At 40.0% G+C, this 19,734-nt stretch overlaps 1 protein-coding gene across 1 annotated transcript in view; it reads left to right on the top strand.

Moving 5' to 3' along the window:
* Window positions 1–18,904: 18,904 nt before the first annotated feature.
* Window positions 18,905–19,734, top strand: part of BTBD3 (BTB domain containing 3) — a 52,385-nt gene continuing 51,555 nt past the window's right edge. Inside the window, exon 1 of the mRNA XM_020986127.2 lies at window positions 18,905–19,011. The gene's annotated coding sequence lies outside the window, so the exon portion shown is untranslated. The remainder of the gene's footprint in view (window positions 19,012–19,734) is intronic.

Below are 19,734 nucleotides of genomic sequence, written 5' to 3'. Positions count from 1 at the left end.
TGAGTCTCAATACCTCACCCTAGACTAGATCTTCAATATCTTGTATTAATTGATTTGAGGTGGCTGGTTCAGTTGGATACCCTCCTTTGCCAACAGATCCATTGATTTGTGATTCAGGCATAAAATTGGTCATCAGAAATCTCCCATTGCTTCTGGAGAAATCACTTAAAGTTTTGTTGCCAGGAAATGGCCACTTTTCAGGTTACAATGTGACCCTGTGGACACCATTGGGATATTAGAAAGATACTCGAGCACACTCAGAATAGAATCCCAAGGCTCAGGGAAGTCAAAAAACAGCTTCATTTGGACAATAATCTTCAGATTACCTGGGTCTTGGACAGATATTTTCTTGGGACAGTCACCATCTTGCTCTCTTCCCTACATGCAAACATCTAGTCAGCTTTAGTCAGATACTCTTTTCTGCAGGGTTACCCTACTTGTTGCAATCTCAGTGGGGTTACAGTGTAGTATTCTGGGCCTGCCATTCTGATAGCTGCTTTTAAAGTTGAGACCCCTGGGGGAAGCAGACATCAAAGCAGAGAAGAGGCAGCATTTGCACAGCTGTCCATGATCATTAATTAATCACTCCTTAGGCTAAGACAGTGTGTTGGTAAAATCCCCTCATGGGAGTTTATGCCAGGACAGGGCTTTTAAACCCAGAATCTCTAAGCTTGATTTTTAATAATTTGATAACTATATCTTAATAGAATTGGTTTCCTTTGTAATCCTATGTATTTTGTGCTTTTAAAAATATTATTTTAAGGATTACATAACCTTTGCCAGACTGCATAAGAATCCATGATGCAAAAAGGCTGAATCCTCGCTTTAGGGGATACCTCAAATCTCGTGAGAATCTGCACCAGAAGGCCTAAAACACACTCTAAAATTACCAGAGAATAGACACAACCTGCCCTCCCCAACACACACTCACACTCCTTTACTTTGCATATACATCATTAATTAATTACTCTCTCCCTAATTCACAACAAAAATCACCCCAAGCCTAATGGAATTCCACCCACAGTCTGTTCTCTGCATACTTCACACTCCTCCTTGTCCTAACCACCCAAATAGGTGCTGGCTTCCAACCATACCTAAATCCTCAATTATCAACGTGAAGAGAATATCTTGACAATACTTAGGACCTGGGAGATAATGAACCACTGCATACAGTTGTGTGAACACTGTTTTCTCCAAACCGCTGTGGGCCTCCCCCAGGATTTTCAATCTTAGTCTTAGCTGATGGAGAGTGCTCATAAAGGCTGTCAGTTCCCCTCTAGCTAGGGGGTCATAATGAGAGTATAATCAGATTGTGCTGAGGTCTGGTAAGGATTATGGCCAGACAGGATCCTCAAGGATATGGCTCTGAGTGAACTACTCATCCTTGAGGAGTGAGGAAGAAAGAAGCGGAGAAGTTTAAATACAAATAAAAGTCAAGAATGTGGGCCAAGCCAATACTAGGAACCAGGAAGAAAGATCAGTGAGTTGTATGGGTGGGAGTAAAGTACAGAGAGAGGAAGATCAAAGCCAGAGATTTACAACAAAGTTCAAGAGTGGAGCTGGCAGGATACAATGTCTGGGTTTCATGCTGCAAGGGTTGGCAATCAGTCAATAGACAAGGAGTCAAACTAGACAAAGAAGGGCCAGATGGATGGACACATGAGAGTTTTGAGCTCAGCCAGCTATGCACTTGTGCAAACCCCATCAGCTAAAGAGCTCCCTATGCCACTGCTACCCCTTCGTGTTGGATTATGAGAAGCTAGAGGCAAGAGGAGGAGGAGAAGGGTCAGTTGCCAGAATAGTAGAATGAAATATAAAACAAATGCAGGCCCAACGCAGGAAAAGTGTCTGAGGACCAGAGCACCTGGTTACCTGGGTAGCATCAAATGAAAGCTAAAATAGAAGCAGAAAACAGACTCTAAGATAAAGCATAGAGTTCTACAGAAGTCTGAGCTTGAGCAGAGTTCACATGCAATGTGTCCTGCTCGGCGAGATAAGTGAAATTTTGTCCTCATTGTGGTATTATCCCTGCCCTCCTTATTCACTGGAATAACCTTCAGCTATGGACAACTTGCAACTACTAAACACATGCAAGTGTTTCCTTCACAAGAAACAACTATATCTGAGCATCAGCAGTCAGTACACAACTAAAATAATCTCTCCTGACCAAGATCTAAAGCTAAAAGAGACCTTAGAGGTCATTCGGTTCAACCCCAATATCTTATAAGTTAAAAAACAGGTCCTGACCTGTCCCAAGGTCACATAGAGAGTATGTGGCAGCCCTAGGATTTGAATACAGGTCCTCTGACTCCAAATCCATTACTCTTTCACTACATTATGGTTGATGCATTTGTTGGTACTGCCTATTGTATATAAGCCTGACAAGAGTATAAGCATTAAAATAGTCTAAGCCCACTATAATATTGCTATGAGAACAACTGTCTTTTAGGTAGTTGTTTCTAGGTTGACATTGGAATTAGGAAGGGGAAAGGGTGTGGGAATTGGCAGTGTGCCAAAAGAGGGAAAGAGGATAATCTGAGATCAATAGAAATCATTAAACTAAGTCCCCCTGGATTTGAAGGCTAAAGCAATGGGAGTAAAAAAGAAGGGGAAGGAAGGGGAAGACACGTGGGAACCATGCTGAAGTTAGGCCAATGGGAAAAGGTTAGATAGGGTTCAGCAATCCCAAACAATTAGTGAAATTTACAGACACATATGTCTAAGTTTTGGAGATACTATAGTCAATTAGAAATTAGAGGTAGAATGAGCACATATTTATATTAATATTTGTGTATACATACATGTATATAATATTCATTCACATATATGTGTAGACATATGTACACTCACTTATATGTATATACTATCTATCTAGTCCTACATTTGTACCAATCACCTTGTCGAATGTTATGGCATATTGGGTGATTGTGAAAGCATGAGTAAGACAATGGGGATTGTGTTCATGAGAAAGCAGACTGAGAGCACAAATTCTCTTCTCCTAAGGGAAGCAATGAACGATGAACTGCAATTAACATTCCTCTTCCTATTTTACTGAATTCCTGGGTCATGTTTGTGCAGAAGCTAAAGAGAACCAGCAAGACTGTTAACTGTTGTAATAAGGCTTAGCTGGTAGACCTCCTAGAAAACATCTACCACACCAGCTTACACAAAATTGTTTTGTTCAACCTTTGTTTTTGAAGAAGACCAATGACTTCATGATGTTGGAGTAAAATAGAGTGTGAGGAGTGATTTCTTGACTTGTGAGTGAATTGATTTGAATGTGGCAGAGCTGGGCAGTCATCAGCCTCATTCTTTCTTTCAGTCATCCAAGTCCAGTGGCAGGATAAAAATCAAGACTACTGACAATGGTCTGGAATGCTGTGGATGACCATGGTGTCTTTGATGCCCGACCAAACTCTAAGCACGCCATATTGACTGCTTCAGCACCCTTCATGGCCCTTAGAACTACATAGGGAAGGATCATTAGGGATCACCTGCCTAGCTTTCCTTCTTTCAAGTATCTAACATACATTCTTTCTGACAAAACATGTCTTATAGATATTAGAGAGATTTGTATCAGTATCCCTTTCAACCCAGGGAATGGTAACAATGTTATAGTGGAAAGAGTGCTGGATTTGGAGTCAGAAGAGACATGGGTTCAGATCCTACCTTGGTCAAATTGACTAACTGTATGACCGTGGGCAAGTCAATCATACTTTGATTCCTGATACTTTGTTTCTTCATCTGTAAAATGAGCCTAATATCTGTATTTTTTTGTAGAATCGCATGAGAAAACATATACCGAGTACATGGCAAACATTAAAGTGCTATATAAATATCAGCTATTCATAGGAAATTTGAGGGGAAAAGTTGAATACTAAACCTAAGGTAAAATCAGAATTAGATTGGGAGTCTTCTCATTCTCTGTTCCTTCTGCTGTCCCATTGGTTGCCCAAAATAGGAACTTTTGGTCCCTTAAGGACAATTAAAATCCCTCTGAGAGAAAATGTGGGGACTATTCTCAAGCGGGAAGATTTGTGGAATAACAATCATTGATTAAGAATAGATTATGACTAGAGAAAGTATAAAGGTAAATTAACAAGCACTGGAATAGAAGGAAGAAGAAAACCAACTTGATTACAGTAGAGTTCATGAAAACGATGACCCTAGAGATTCCAGAAGAACTGAGTTCAAATCCAACTTCAGTACTTACTTGCTGTATGACTTTTTACAAGTCATTTAATCTCTATCTGTCTCAATAAAATAGGGATAATAATAGCATCTATGTCCCACGGTTGTTGGGAGGATAAAAAGGGTATCTGCAAAAGTGCTTTACAAAACTTAAAGCACTCTGTGTGTGTATATATATATGTATGTATGCATGTATGTATATGGTATTGCTGTTGTTGATGTTGTTGTTGTCAAACATAATTAATCAAAATTTATTCAGAGGTCCTGACTAGGAAAGTCTGGGACTGGTGTGCTACCAGACTCTATATCAATTATGCAACTGATATGTGCTGAATATTCTTATTTTTGAAAATAAATTTTATAGCTTTCAAGTATATATCGAATTAAGGAATGCTCAATTATTAGATATTCAGCATGGCATATATTTAGATTATTTTCTAATACTAGCCACATATATAAAATGAAATTCTTTTGAAAAGACATAGATAGATAGATAGATGATAGATAGATAGATAGACAGATAGACACACATATGTATGTCTTAAAGAAACACAATTTGTGGACTTACATAGCTATTATCCATTTTAAGAGAAAATATAGACTACCTTCAGACAATCTAACATAATAAAAAGGTAGCGTGGTGCAGTGGATAGAGTGCTAGGTTTAAAGTCAAGATCTCTGTTCAGATTCTACCTCTTAACATTAACTGGCTGTATGACCAGTTAGTCAGTCAGTAAGCATGTTTTAAGCACCTACTGTATAGTGGGTGGTAAGATGGCTCCAGAGTAGAAAGGTAGGCTGGTGACCTTGCACAGCCCTCCCTCGCTTAAATCCAATTCTCTTGCATGTCACCGTAACACCTCCCTGATGTCAGGATCCTCTTCAAGAAAGGACAAACAACAACTGTGTGGTGGGTGCTGTGCTAAGAACTGAGGATAAAAAAAAAGAAAAAGAAAAAGACAAGTCCCTGCTCTCTAGGAGCTTACAATCTAAGGGAAGGAACAACACACAAACAAATGTTGTACAAGCAACCTGAAATTTCTTCCAGGCACTCTGGTGAAAGTTATCAAAACTCTCTTGGTGATGCTTGCAAGCATCATAGTAGACACCAGTGTATCTTACAATGTACCACATGTATGTGGAATCAGCGTATACTGCCTACAAAAAAAGGGAAAGATCAGGCCTAGGAGGACACAGAGGAAAATTGAGGGTCACAAGGTACAGGTGTTCTCTATATCCAATCCCAGCCACATTCCACCTTGTAAATCGTAGAATTTCTGTATCAGAATGGAGCCCCTGTGGAGCGGCCCTTAGCCATCTTATAGCAGAATACAGACACAAGATTGTCACAAGGAACACAATGAAAACAACACGTATTTTAGGGAACGGGGAGATTATTTGGTGTATGCTGTGCCCACCCCCCCTGAATGCTACCATCTGTCCCCCAGCATTTTGCCCAGCAATTTTATTGGATGAAAATGAATATATGATACCAGCTCTATTCGAAATGAAAGAGTGATAGTGACTTGTCTCTGAATTACAAGGCAATTTATTCATTTGTCTTGTAATGATAGCTTCTGTTGATTTAAAATTCAAAAGGTGACTTTCGCCAGAAACAAAGAAATTTCTACAGTACATATTCAACTCTGTGAGTAAGTGTAATAGTTGAGAATGGAGTATTTAATAATAATGCGTCCAATGTTTCAGATAGCTCATGGATCATATATTTGTAGCTGGAAGGGATCCCAGAAGCTACCTATTTCAACTCCCTCAATAACAGATGATTAAAATGAATCCAAAAGAGGTTAAGAGACTTGCCCAAGAGCTCACAGGTAGTAAGATAGAATTTGAACCCAAGACTTTTGACTTCACAGCCAATCTTCTTTCCCCTGTATCATATTTGAAAGAATTACTAAAGTAATCCGTGTGTGTGTGTATGTGTGTGCACGTGTGTGTACCTGAAATTAGATGTCTGAGGAAAGATAGCAATTCATTTCTATTTTCAACAATTGCTATATATCGTATGTATGTAAAAAGGATAGAACATAAGGAGTTGTGATTTCATGTGTATGAACACTTATTCCAGGTCACTTAAAAGATTTGTTGAATTGAATTAGTTAACTTCCTAGGACTCAGAAAGGTATAGCAACCTACTCATGCTCTTCCCACTCAACCATCCTCCATTCAGTTGACAAAATGATTTTCCTAAAGCTCAGGTCATAACCTATACACACACACACACACACACACACACACACACACACACAGAGCAATCTTCTTATTACTTTCCACTAGGTACTCTTCCCTACAGCAACATTGGCCTCCTGGCTGTTCCATAAACAAGACACACACTCTCTCTGTTCTGGACATTTTTACTAGTAGTCCCCATCCCTGAAATGTTTTCCTACCTCATTTGTACTTTCCGGCTTTCTCAGCTTCCTGTAAGTCCTAGTACTTCAGTTCAAAATTAAGTGAGTGTCTACTGTGTACAAAACACTGTACTATGTTTTGGGGATACGAGAACAATATGACAAACCATCCCTACCCTGAAGGAGGTTTCTAAAAGGCCCCCTGTTAAAATGCACATATGTTACCCAAGGTGAATAACATGTCAATCCATGGTCTCCATTTAATAAAAGAGAGTACATTAAGATCAGCTTGCCATTACCTTAAAAAAAGAAAAAAAAAGAGCTTATCCTTCAGAGAACAATAAGAACTGGACATTTGCTAGCTAGATATTAACTGGGATGGATGGGATAGGATAGGAAGGTAGGAGAAAAGGAAGCTGTTGCAGTTGGAGGCTCTGGGTAGCTTGAGAGTAGTGCAAGAGGATGGAGTGGCTAAAGACAAATTTTCCAAATCTACTTGGGAAAACAAGTCTAACTACAGTGAAATAAGAGAGAATGCTATAAGACAGTGTCAAAAAATAGCATGGTATAATGGAAAAACCAGCAGACCTGGAGTCAGAAGGCATGAATTTGGGTTGTTGCTTCACTGCCACTTCCTTGTTGTAAAGCCTGGACAAGCCACTCGGACTATCCGAGCCTCAGTTGGTTCATCTGGAAAGTGAAATAATCATACATATGGTATATTCCTCAAAGGGTAATTGCATGAAATGAGATAATATATGTAGAGTGCTCTATTAATGTTAAAGTAATATAAAATATCAGATGTTGTCATCTCTACGCACAGAAATATAGGTAATAGGATGTAAAGGAATGTGGGAAAGAGATTGTGATTTAGGAACCCATATAATTCCAGAGAACCAGAACTCAAAGTCTAGGCCTAGTCTAACTTTGCTGCTCTTGATCCCAAAAACCTTTTATGGGGGGACCCAACCTTCATATATTAGAATCACAACAGCTAGGGTCTTAAAGTCGACCTTGCTTTTAGTCAGAAGGTATTTTGTGACATTGCTACTCCAAATTATTTTAATAGGTAAAATATTTAACTATGAGAGAAAATAATGTGCCCACAAAATTTAATGAAAATAAAATACAGATCAAATCCTATTACACCAAGAATATGCATAAGAAAAAGATTATACAGTATAGATCATAGGAATTTAGAGTTGCAAAGGAGCTAAGACAGGAACCAATCCTACTCCCTCATTTTACAGATGATGAAACTGAGTTCTAGAGAAGTAAAAAGACTTGGCCAAGGTCACAGAAGTGGTAAGTAGATAGGACAAAATTTAACCCAACTCCTCTGACTCCAAATCTCACACTCTTCCTCCTACTCCCTTATATGTCTTAAGCAATTTTTTTTTCATAATCGAAGTTTCTAGTAGACTGAGATAATTTAGTTGATCCATTGGACTTCATTTCAAAGTAATTTTAGATAAGGTTCAATAAGGTTAACATCAGAATATGAGGCATTAGGAGGGCTTAAAAGAAGTAGAATAGATCATTCCTAATTTAGAGAGCTGTGCATTTTCCAGTTCAGTGGGAAGGAGTCTGATGAATGTTTGTGGAATACCTGCTACATGCCCAGAAGGCTGCCAGGTAAAGGGAGGGGAAGACAAAAGAAGTATATGAGAGGGTTCCTTAGCTTCTAAAAACTTACAATCTAGTTGGTGTGGAAACCTTTTGACCTAGAAGGCAAAACCTATTTATAAAGATATTAGAAAATATTATGTGCAAACCTTTTATAGCTTTGAATCCTGTGGAACTAGGATCCGTTTAAAAACCAGGAAAAGTTCACTAGATCTAGAGATATTTAGACTAAAGAAGACTTAAGACAGACAAATAGCTTTTCTTAAATATTTAAAAGTTGGGCTTATGTAGAAAGGAGAGGAATGGGAAGAGCATTAGAGGATTATAGCTCTAGAGCTAGAAGGTACATCAAGTGGTTAGGTAACTTTCCTAAGGTCATTCAGGTAGGAAGTAGTGTAGGCAGGTTTTAAGCTCTGATCCTGTGACTTCAAATTCTACACTGCACCATACATAGCCTGGTGGCTAGAATGTTAGACTAGGAGTCCAGAGACCAGGGTTGGAATTCTACCTCAAGCACCTACTTGCTATGTGTTCCTGGGCAAGTCATTTAACCTCTTAGGGTTTCCATATGCTCATCTGTAAAATAGGGATAACAAACCCAGCATGTACCTTACTGGTGAGTAGGTTTCAAGTTGTTGTTGTTGTTGTTGTTGTTGTTGTCTTGCTTGGCCTGAGACAGAAGAATTGGGGGCAATGTGTAGAAACTTCAGGAAGGCAGATTTTGGTTATTATAAACAACTTTTGGAACTACCCCAAATGGAACAAGTTGCCTTGAAAAAGGAACGAGTTTCCTGTGACTGGAGTGCTCCAGGTACAGAACAGATGTCCATGTGTCAGGGATGTCTCAGATGGGATTCATGCTTTGGGTAGGGGTTGAACTAGATAAACTGTACTCTGCAATTCAGCGATTCCATGAAAAAAAATGGAGATAATACTTGAAATGCCTACTTGGCAGTGTTTTTGTAGGACTCATATGAGATAATTTATGATAAAGTGCTCTATAATTATAAAGAACCATGTAAACATGACAAATTATTATTATTGCTTAGAGCTAGCACCATCTGAGAGACAGTGAACAATTTAGCCCTGTTCATTGTGGTAATTTTTCTTTATTTTTCAAAAGTGTGAATACCTCAACCAGTAATCAGTAGTCTAGGCCCATGATCTCAACATTTTTTTAACTGTTCACCCTTATCAGAAAAAAAATGAATACAACCTCTCAATATGTGTGTGTATGTGTGTGTGTGTGTGTGCATTTCTAGATTAATTATACACTACTTTACTAATAATTATATACATTAGTAAACTTGCACAAAATAGAAATTAATAAAGGATGAGGTAAAGATGAGATAGTATTTGAGGAGTCACTGGAATCTAAATGAACAAAATCAGACCTATACTTTAGGAAAATCACTGACAATTGCATAAAGAATAAATTGGATAGCAGAGTCTTGAAGCAAGGAAACTAATTAGGAAGCTTCTGTAAAGGTCAAGGTGAGAGGTGATGAAGGTCTGAATTAGGGTGGTGGTTGAATGAAGAGAGGGGAACAGATTAGAGAAATGTGGATATAGAATTGCCATGATTGAACAGCTCATTGGATATGTGAGGTGAATGTAAATGAGTAGTCAAAGACGACACCAAGGTTGTGAATCTGGCTATGGAAAGATGTGGTGCACTCCAAAATAATAGGGAAGTTTAGAAAAGGAGCTTTGGGGAAAACGATAATGTAATAAGATTTATGGTTTTCCACAACCTGATCTGTTCCTTCTCATTCCGTAAAACTCTGTCTTACCAAAAACCCCAAATAGGGAAGTCATCAGGGCTTTCCATCTGCCCTGAAGATGTAGTTTCTTATATGGATTGTTTCACCCATTTCAATGTAAGCTCTAAGCTCTTTGAGAGTCAGGACTATCTTGCTGTTCTATTCAAATGTTTAGTACCATACTTTGCACAAAACATGATGGCTAATAAATGCTTTTTTCATTCATTCATTCACTCACTCGTTCATCTTGTACTATTCTCCTTCATGCATTAAATTTCCAGCCAAACTGAACTTCTCACCATCCTCTGTTCTTATCCTGTTCCTTCCCATTCCTGTATATTTGTTCAAATTCCTTCCTATAGTTCCAAAGGACTCTCATTTCCCCCTGCCCCTTAACACGTGCCCATTTGTACTTAATTGAGATCCCTTTCTTTTAAGGCCCAACTTGGGCATCCCCTGCTCTATGAAATTTTTCTTGGTTCCTAACTCACCATGTCACCAGTTGAAAGTGATCTCTTCCTCTTCAATTTTTCCTAGTACTTTGTCAGGACCTCTGTTTTGCATGGGTCACATTATCTTGCAGTTTTGTGTCTACATGGCTTATCTCCTTTATCAATCTTGGTAGTGAATAATAATTCATATTTATATAACACTTTCTTCACACTAGCACAAATAATGATTTCCATCCAATGAAGGATATAGAGAACATTATATAATGAGAGGCAGTATACTAGAAAAAGCACTAGACTCATAGACAGAATAGACTGGCTAGGTTAAATTTCACCTCTGCTTCTTTAGTTGCGTGACCTCAAACAAATCTCTTAACACCTGAGTCCTAGTTTCCTTACATGTAAAAATGGAAATAATGTTGGCAATAACTACATCATGGAGTTGTTGTGAGGAAAGTATTTTGCAAACCTTCAAGAAATATATAAATGTAAATTGATACAGTAATAACTATTATTCTCATTTTGCAGATGAGGAAATGAAGGGTAAGGTATACCACTTGTCCACAGTCACATAAACTAGTAAAAGACAGAAATGGGACTCATACCCTTTTGGATTGGGAAAAGATAGGAATTCTTTCTATTAAACTATTTTTCTTCTTTTAGATTATAAGATCCTTGAGAATAAAGACTACTCTATTTTATTTTTGTATTCCCAGCACCTACTATCTTGCACATCCTAGATATTGATTAAATGTTTGAATTGGGTTAAAGAATTTGAAATTTCCTCCCTATTAGTAGATGTTCTTTCCAGGATATCTGGGAGTTATACCAATGGGGTAATATAGAAATATTTAACATACCACTGGTTCCAACATGGATAATTCCATTTTAGATCTCACAAAGATAGAATATTTACTAATAATTAAATTTAAAGAGACATTCTAGAGTGAAAAAACTTATCTCTAGTAGTTTCTTATTTTAAAACTATTTTAATTGTTAAGTTGCAAAAGCAGGTTTGTCAATTATACACTAATCTCTTGTGTACCCAAATTGTTGCTTTTGTTTCAGAAAACAGAAAATTATATGATAGCTTATAAATGACATGTTCAATTTCACGGGCTGAGACAGCTTGAAAAGCTAAAGGTTCCCATGTAATGCAGGGACTCAGATTTAATGGCATCAAATGACATATAATTTGATTCATTCAACCAAATTTTCAGAAATTAATCACTGAGTTGTCAGCACCTTCCGTACTTGACTTGGTCCATCAAAAGGCGCTGGCCTTTTTTGACATAGCTCTACTCATCAGTAATCATTGGTTCTTGGGATTTGGGATTTCATGCTAATCTTTATGAACTGAAAATATGTTAAGAAGTCAAATAACAGCCTTTTTCCTCACTTTAGGTTTCTTAAAGTTTTGTGTAGCAAGTTTCCTCTGACTCACTATCCTAGAGTCAGGCTGGTTACACCTGCCCTTCAGAGCTTCAAGAGTATCCTTAGGGGGTCGGGGGTTGTCTCCTCTCCAGTGGCGTTGAAAAAACTGGTGGTGGGCTTCTCCACCTGCCCTTCAATCTGTTAGCTGCCAGTAACTGATTAGCACTCCAGATCTATTAAACCACTTAGCATCAATTAGCTTTTGCAAAAGGAATTTATTTTGAAGATACAGTAATTGCAAAAGTACAGACATTTCCCCCCATCCCAAACTTTGGCAATATAATCTCCCCTGTCTCCCTTTGGTCTCTGGGGAGATGAGACTAAAACTTAACTCGGTTCTTGCATAGCATTAGTTCCACCAAGTTCATGTCCAGACCCTTTGTGCATCCAAACTGCAAAGCTGCAAAACCCAGATACTGAGATGCTAGTATGCCAGTGGCTTGCTCTCCTGATCTTTCAAACCTCACAAGGCCACCATATCCATTGATTACTGATGGGTAGAGTTATGGCAAAAAAAAAAAAAAAAGGCCAGCTCCTTTTCATGCACCACCCAAAATTTAATAGAACAAATGCAGAAGTCAAGGCAATTTCATGAGGTCAAATGTCACTTTCAGTGAGTAGGGTCCAAGGCCTCTCTCCTTACAGCACTGTCACCCACCAGACACTTTCAACAAAGGAGCCAAACCAAGAGCATAGCAGGCAAGAGAAGATAAAAAAAAAAAAAGGTTCTAGTCCCCAGTGCTTTTTGAAGGCATTCATAGTTCCAGCTATGCAACAAACAGGAAAGATTTCTCCTCACCATGTCCTTAGCAGATTGGAACCAGTTATGGAATTGAAGGCATACTCAATTCTCTTTAAGGTGTACTTCATTGCCCTCTAAAGCAAGCTCCTCCCTAAAGCAGGTTCCTCTTCACAGGTAGTAGCTTCAAAGGCACATTTGTCAGATTCTTTTACATTTTCAAAATAAAGTGAATTGCTGCTTCATGTGTTTCTCTTCCACACTTAGAAATACCTTTGAGTTCTACTGGAAAAAAAATATATATTGCTGAAAATAATGTGCTGAACCTAGAGTTAGGAAACAAAGATCTGACTTCCACCTCCAACAATTGATAGTTGTATGCTTATACAACTTAATATCTCAGCCTCAGTTTCCACATCAGTAGAATAGATATAATAATACAAAATACTTTCAGCTCTAGAGAACTTATCTCCTAGTGCTCCACTGTTCTAAATTATGAGTGCTTCATGCAGCCCACTACATTTAGGTGGCCTCAAGTAGGCTTTACTTCAGAGGTGTCCAACACGAGCCACATGAAGCCCACAACACCCTAGGTACTGCCCAAACTAGATTAAAATGTTATTGGGAAATATTTAACAAAATAAAAATATGATAAAATATAAATAATATTAATATGTAATTTTCTAAGTTAATATGCAGTCCACATGGATTCTTATGGTTTCCATTTAAGTTTGACATCACTGTTTTACTTTATCACCCAAACATTTGTCTTGTTGCAGTTCTAGAACCATAATCAAATTAATATTGCCATTGCTACTGAGAAGGGTATATCAATGTCTTCCTCCCTGTGACTCTACTCATGATCTTGTGATTTTCCAGAACAAATTATCTATCCCTCCCTGGACATTCACCTATAGGTACTACCTCTCTTGTTTTGTTTTTGTATTCACTATACTTAGCAAGGTGCTTAGCATATGTAGTAAGCACTTAATGCTTTTTCATTCTTTCATATTTGCTACCTCCCTAACAGATTTGTTGTGAGGAAAGCATGATGTAAACTTTAGAAGGGCTCTATAAGGGATCTGTTATTTTTAAAGGAGTTGGACTAACTCTCAATCTCATGATCCTATTTCTTGTATCTGTTTTACAGCTTTGTCGTTGAAGAAGGAAAGTTTCCTGGTTATTTTTCCTTTTACCAATTCCACCCCCACCGCTCCCCATTCTCATCATGTTTCCTTGGTGCATTAATCAATCAGTATTTATTAATTACCTATTATGTGTCAGGCCCTGGGCAATCTCTCACAGATATCAGCTATGAGATGTCCCTTAGAGGGAATAAAAATAGCTCTTTTAGGGGATGTGGTACAGCTTGTATTCTTTGTATTTCCCTTGCCAGAGTGAATGCCTGACAGATTTGTGTATCTTTCTGTTTACTTGCTTCCGTCTATTGTATGTGATTGACTTATGAGAGGAACAGAGTGGGCAGGGCAAGAAAGGGAGGAAAACTCCCAGCCAAAGGACCCTTTGCATCACTGAGTTGGGTGGGGCCACAGTGGGGCCAGCAGGAGTTAGATGTTTCCATGACATCCTTTGTCCTTGTTCCCCAAGGACTATAAGGTAAATTCTGCTAGGCAAGCATTCAGGGGACTCCTTCTTCCAAGTTCATTTCTCTTCTGTTGGAATGCTTTCTCCAGCTGTGACATTTGGCTTTTCCTTCCTTGTGGAGATTTAAATAGAAGTAGCCCCTTTAAAAGGGCAAACATCATAACAAACACAGGTGTTGTTTTCTTAGTCTATTTTTTTACCATCTTCTCACATTGGCACTAAATACTGGGTGGCAATTCATAACTCTTTGAATGGCAATTTATTCTTTTAGGGTTATAATCTAAGAGCAAATAATTCAGTATGCCTGTGTAAAAGAAAGAAATAGACTGACTATAGGATTCTTTGGCTCCAAGGATGCCAAATAAGTAATCTCAGAGCAAGAATTATGCCTATTTTATGTTCTTAAAACATAGCTTAGTCATATGCCTTATTGATAAACTAAAATGCATTTTACTTTGCTAGATGCTTTTAAGAATATATTAAATTTCCAGCATGTTTTAAAGAGCTATCAGTTTCAAGTGTGGGGAAAAAAAATGATACAGGTCACTGACTCCATGATATTTGAAATTTGAGTGCACTTTCAAAGGAAAATAAAGAGCCTTCACTGCCTCACTGAACTAGAATTCTGAATATAGAAAGGAAGATTTGAATATTTATATGATTAAAACACGTCTGACGAAGAATGTGTTTACACCTCATAGAGAAAATGGATTTTTTTTTTCAAGAATTCATCTTTCAGGAAATGAAGTATCTATAACAGCAGGGATCAGCAAAATGCTGAGTTTTGTTATGCTATTATTGCTGCTGGGTTACACATGAAAATTTGGCTTATTATGCATCTCGGTTTTGGTACAAATGCTTATTTTTTTGAAGTACACACCCTAATTTTTACTGAGGTTCTCCTTGGCATGGAAGTAATTGTCTATTTTGAAAGGCATTACTAGCAGAGCACACGTTCTAAGAGGTACCATCAAGCTAGAAAGATTTCAAGAAAGTACACTGTGTGCTTTGCTTTTTCTGTTATCAATTGCAATGGGGTTTGGCCCACGGAAGCATCATTTTCAGAGCATTTGCTGTGTGCTCTGGCCCAATTACCCAACTAACAAATTTGTGCTTTGTATCATTTTCAGTCGCCAACAAGGATTTACTAAACACTTGCAGTGTACCAGGGACTGAGCCAAGTGCTGAGAACACAAATACAATAAAAAAGATAGTCCTTGCCCTCAAGGAGCTTGCAGTCTAATGGGGGAAGACAACACATAAAACGAAGGGAGGAGGAGTCTGGAGTACAGTCTGGTGAGGAATGAATTGATGTTTGGTCTGAGCACCCTCCTTAAATGGAAATTCTGGGAAGAGCCATCCAATCAAAGGGAGGGGCTGCAGGGGCAGAGGGTACCATTGAGGTGTGAATTCTATGGCTGAAGTTGTCTTCCAGGAAGAAAGGGGTTAGATTTATGGGTTTATCCTAGTCCTTTTTTTGGAGCAAGTATGATACAGTTGGGAAAAGCACTATTTGAAGTCAGAGACCACCACCTTTGCCACTTACTTACCTATGTGACCTTGGGCAGAGACCTTTCATGGCTTCACTTACCTCATCTGTAAAAAGAAGAGGGAATTGGACTAGAAGGCCTTTAACGACCCTTTCAACTTTAAATGCATGATCCTATGATTTTTAGGGTAGAAATGGCATTTAGGATTTTTAAAGATAATGCAGTCATCTAAGGAACTGTTTGGTCATTATCAGATTCATTTAGCCCCACACCAAATTGCTGTTGTAGACACAATAATCAAAAAATTGTAATGTTTTATTTAGGAAAGTTTTGAAAAGAACCACACCATATTCTAATTAGTAGGGTCTTTTGGTGTAACTATGACTTTTGATACCTGATATTTAACACTACAATGATCTGTGATTTGGGTAGAAGGGGGGTACTCCCTCCACTGCTATAAATTGTAATTTCTGCTTTCCCTGTGTCTTTGCATAAGCTGTTCCACATAAGTGAAATTCACTCCCTCTTCACCTATACCTGTTAGAATCCATAGCTCTCTTCAAAGTCTAGCACCGTCACCATCTTCTACCTTATATAAAGCCTTTGCTGAACCACTACCATTTCTCACTCCCCCCCAAAAAAACAATCCTTTGTGTTTGCTTTCTATTTGTTTTGTATTCATGATACAAATGTACATTGTTTGCCCTGATAAAATGTCAGTTCTTTGTGGGTACGGACTATTTAATTTTTTTGCTTTATATCTCTGCTGCCTGGCACATATTTAGAGACTAACAGGAGCTTGTTGATTAGTTAATTGAGACATCTTAAGCTGATGGTTTCTAGGAGCTGTTACGTAACACAAAAATCATTCTACAGCTAATCCGATGATAGCCTTTTTGGACTTAGCTAGATTCTTCTTCAGGTGAGAGATACCTGTTCTGTCACTGGTCCCGTACTCAAATCCTTTCTAGCTGAGTATGGGTATGATATTCTAGGTTTTGTACTTCCTTGACATTGCCTTCGAGATTCCAGGGTCATTTCAGTGACACAGTGATCTAGATATAAGAAAAGGAATGATTGAGTAAGATTCAGTAGAAGTTTCCTGGAGGACTGCTATTTTGTGCCCCATAAAATGTCTTTTCACTATTTGTTCACTCTGTCCTAACCCTAGACACCTCAGAAGAAAAGAAACAACATGCTAATGATCCTTTACCAGGAAGATTGTCCATGAAGGCAAATATTAGGCATTGGCAGAACATGCTAAGTATCTCTGTGAAGTAAAAAACAAAACACAAGCATCAATTTAAAATACATGTTACAACTAGAACATCATCATTAACATTAATTATAATGATGATATTACAAATCTTTATTGAGAATCCATACTGATAAAGGCATAATGGAATCTATTCATTATGGAGTGACTATACTTGCCCTGTAGGGTATCAAAATAGGCAGGGTTTTGTTTGTGTTGTAGCTCTTAATAGTTTATTGAGTAACTAACTAACAAACCATCAGTTGCTTCAGGAGCATGTTTCCCAAAGAAACTGAAAAGTTGTTTTTCATGGGGAGAAATCAGATACTTCAGGGAATTTGGGTTACTCTGCAGAAGGGCTGGTTCAGAGGCCATCTATACTAACCCATACCCAAATAAAAAATCACCTATCAAGTACCTGACATACCAACTTTTCCCTAAGAACCTCACATAAGGGGCAGCCCACTACCTTCTGAGGCAGCTCATTCTGCTTTTGAATAGAAGGTATCTCCCTATGCTGATGAGAGCACTGGTCCTGTTGGAAAAAATAGTAATGTATCTTTCTCTTTAAAATAAATATTAATTATTCATTTACTGTTTATTATATGTCTGCCTCTGTCATGGTTTCAATAATGTATGAGGCTTTGCATTCTTTCTTAAAATTTATTTTTCAAATTAATATCTATACCTTTTAACATAACTTTCCCTTACATGCTCCCCCCACCCCCACCACGTTTTCTTGTAATGAAGAACAATTTGAGCAAAACCCAATAGACCAAGGATCTGACTCATGACATGTTCAACATTTCACACCTGTAGTCTTCACAAGTCAATTCATGTATTTTAAAACTGAGTTGGTAAAGCTCCTAGCTCAGTCCCTTACACAATACCTATTAAAGATGGTGGTAAAATGAAACTAGCCTGCCTGTTCTTTGTTTGATGAACTCCTTTTGATGCAACCTTAAAAGACCCAGCTCTGAACCAATCCATTGTTAAGTCCTATAGAATCTTGCTTCAGTGCCTCCCGACAATGCCTTGCACATAGCATGCACACGAAGAGAATGCAATGTCTCTCACATCTGTCTCTACCTTTCAATTCCAATGACTGCAATAACTCAGGGCTTTATTAAAGTTACAATAATACCCAAGTGGTCCTCCACTTTCTCCTCAGAGACTTCTATGAAGGGGGAACCTACCTACCTCTCTAAACAATCCATTCCACTTATGAACAGCTCTCATTGTTAGAAAGGTTTTTTTTTTAAACCTTACATTAAGCTTAAATCTGTTTCTTTGCAATTCCCTCATTTTATTCTCAAAGTCTCTCATATTGTAGATAAAAAAATGTCATGGCTTAGAGATAGGAAGAGCCTTGTCCCAAGTCACTGAGGAGCCTGTGTCAAGCTATATAGATGTCTGTTGTTACTGTTATTGTGGTTGCGGATTTTACCACTTACTATCTCTGTAATGCTGAGCAAATAAATGCAGATCCCTTCATCTGTCTGGGCCTCAGTTTCCTCCTCTGTAAAATGAGGAGGTCGAAGTAAAGGAGCCTGAGGTGCCCTTCCTGCTCCGAGTCCTGCAGTCCTGTCTTAGACATCTTTGTATTCCCCAGAACCTAGCACAATGCCTGGGGTGTAGCAGGCATTGCGCCGTAACTGTCCGTGGAAGGGTGAATGAATGAACAATGGGCCTTTGGGTACAAAGGTACCAACTGTTTGAGCCAGGCTGGGGATGCCCCGTCCACTGCTTGCCTTCCTCCTCTTCTCGGTCTCAGCCTAGCTCGGGTTCAAATGTTCCCCGGAGCGCAGCATCACCACCCTCCTACCTTTCCTCTAAGCGCTCCCGACCCGACCCAGGACGGGGGACCCAACAAAGGCAAGCCCAGGGTGACGGCCCCGACCGGGACCGCGCACGCTCCGCGTCTCCTCTCCCCGGGAAGCTCGGGCGGTAGCGCCGCCTCGGCCGCGCGCCTCGCCTCGCGCCCTCGCCGGAGCGTGCCCTACGTGCTGGTGCCCGCGGATCACCGCTGGGTGCTTTCTCCCGAACTGCCCCGGCCCTCGCTCCGAGACAGCCCTCGGACCCGACGTATGGTGAGTGGCGCCGAGTGGGCACAGGCGTGGGCAGCCGCGAGGGGGGCGTGGCGGGGAAGAGGCGTTCCTCGCGAGTGGGACGGGCAGGGCGGCGGCGGCGGCAGCGGCTACGGAGGCGGCTGCACGCGCGCCCTCCCAGTCCGTAGGGGACCAACGGCCGTGGAGTGCGGGCCCGGGCTGGGGGCGAGAGCGGCTGCGGAGGAGCGGGGGCGGCCGAACATCTCCTGGAGCCCCTGGCCGGGGGAGGGGGGGAGAGGGCAGGGGGAGGAGGAGGGATTCCTGGCCGCTGGGGCAGCCAGGGTGCGGGGTCCTGCAGGGGACGACCCTCAAGGGGCGCCCTCCACCGGGGCTGGCCCCCACTCCCCCACCCCGGACGTGGAGAGCGAGAGCAAACTTTGCATTAAGTGAGGTCGAACTCCGTCCCCGAGTGTCCCAGAGTCATCCTCCCTCGTGCCAGAGGGGGCACAGCCAAAGCTGAAGTTCCCTTGCTCTTTGTGGGGGGGAGGGGTCCCAGGACTTTGGGGTAACAGACGGGACGGTGCCTTGCTGCACCCTAGTGCCCTGCCCGGTGCTACGGAGCAGAGGCACTTAATGATCCTCACTCAAGAGGATGGTCTTGCTATTTCATCCCGTCCCCCAAGCCTGGAATGCGCTCCCTCGTTCCCACCTCCTGGCTTCCTTCAAGTTCCAGCTAACCTCCCACCTTCTACAGGAAGCTTTTCC

The sequence above is a fragment of the Phascolarctos cinereus genome, unplaced genomic scaffold (assembly GCF_003287225.1).
Source record: "Phascolarctos cinereus isolate Bilbo 61053 unplaced genomic scaffold, phaCin_HiC Scaffold_2;HRSCAF=192, whole genome shotgun sequence".
NCBI classification, from domain to species: domain Eukaryota; kingdom Metazoa; phylum Chordata; class Mammalia; order Diprotodontia; family Phascolarctidae; genus Phascolarctos; species Phascolarctos cinereus.
The sequence above is the reverse complement of the archived record's forward strand: the minus strand, read 5'-3'. Positions and strand labels throughout refer to the sequence as shown.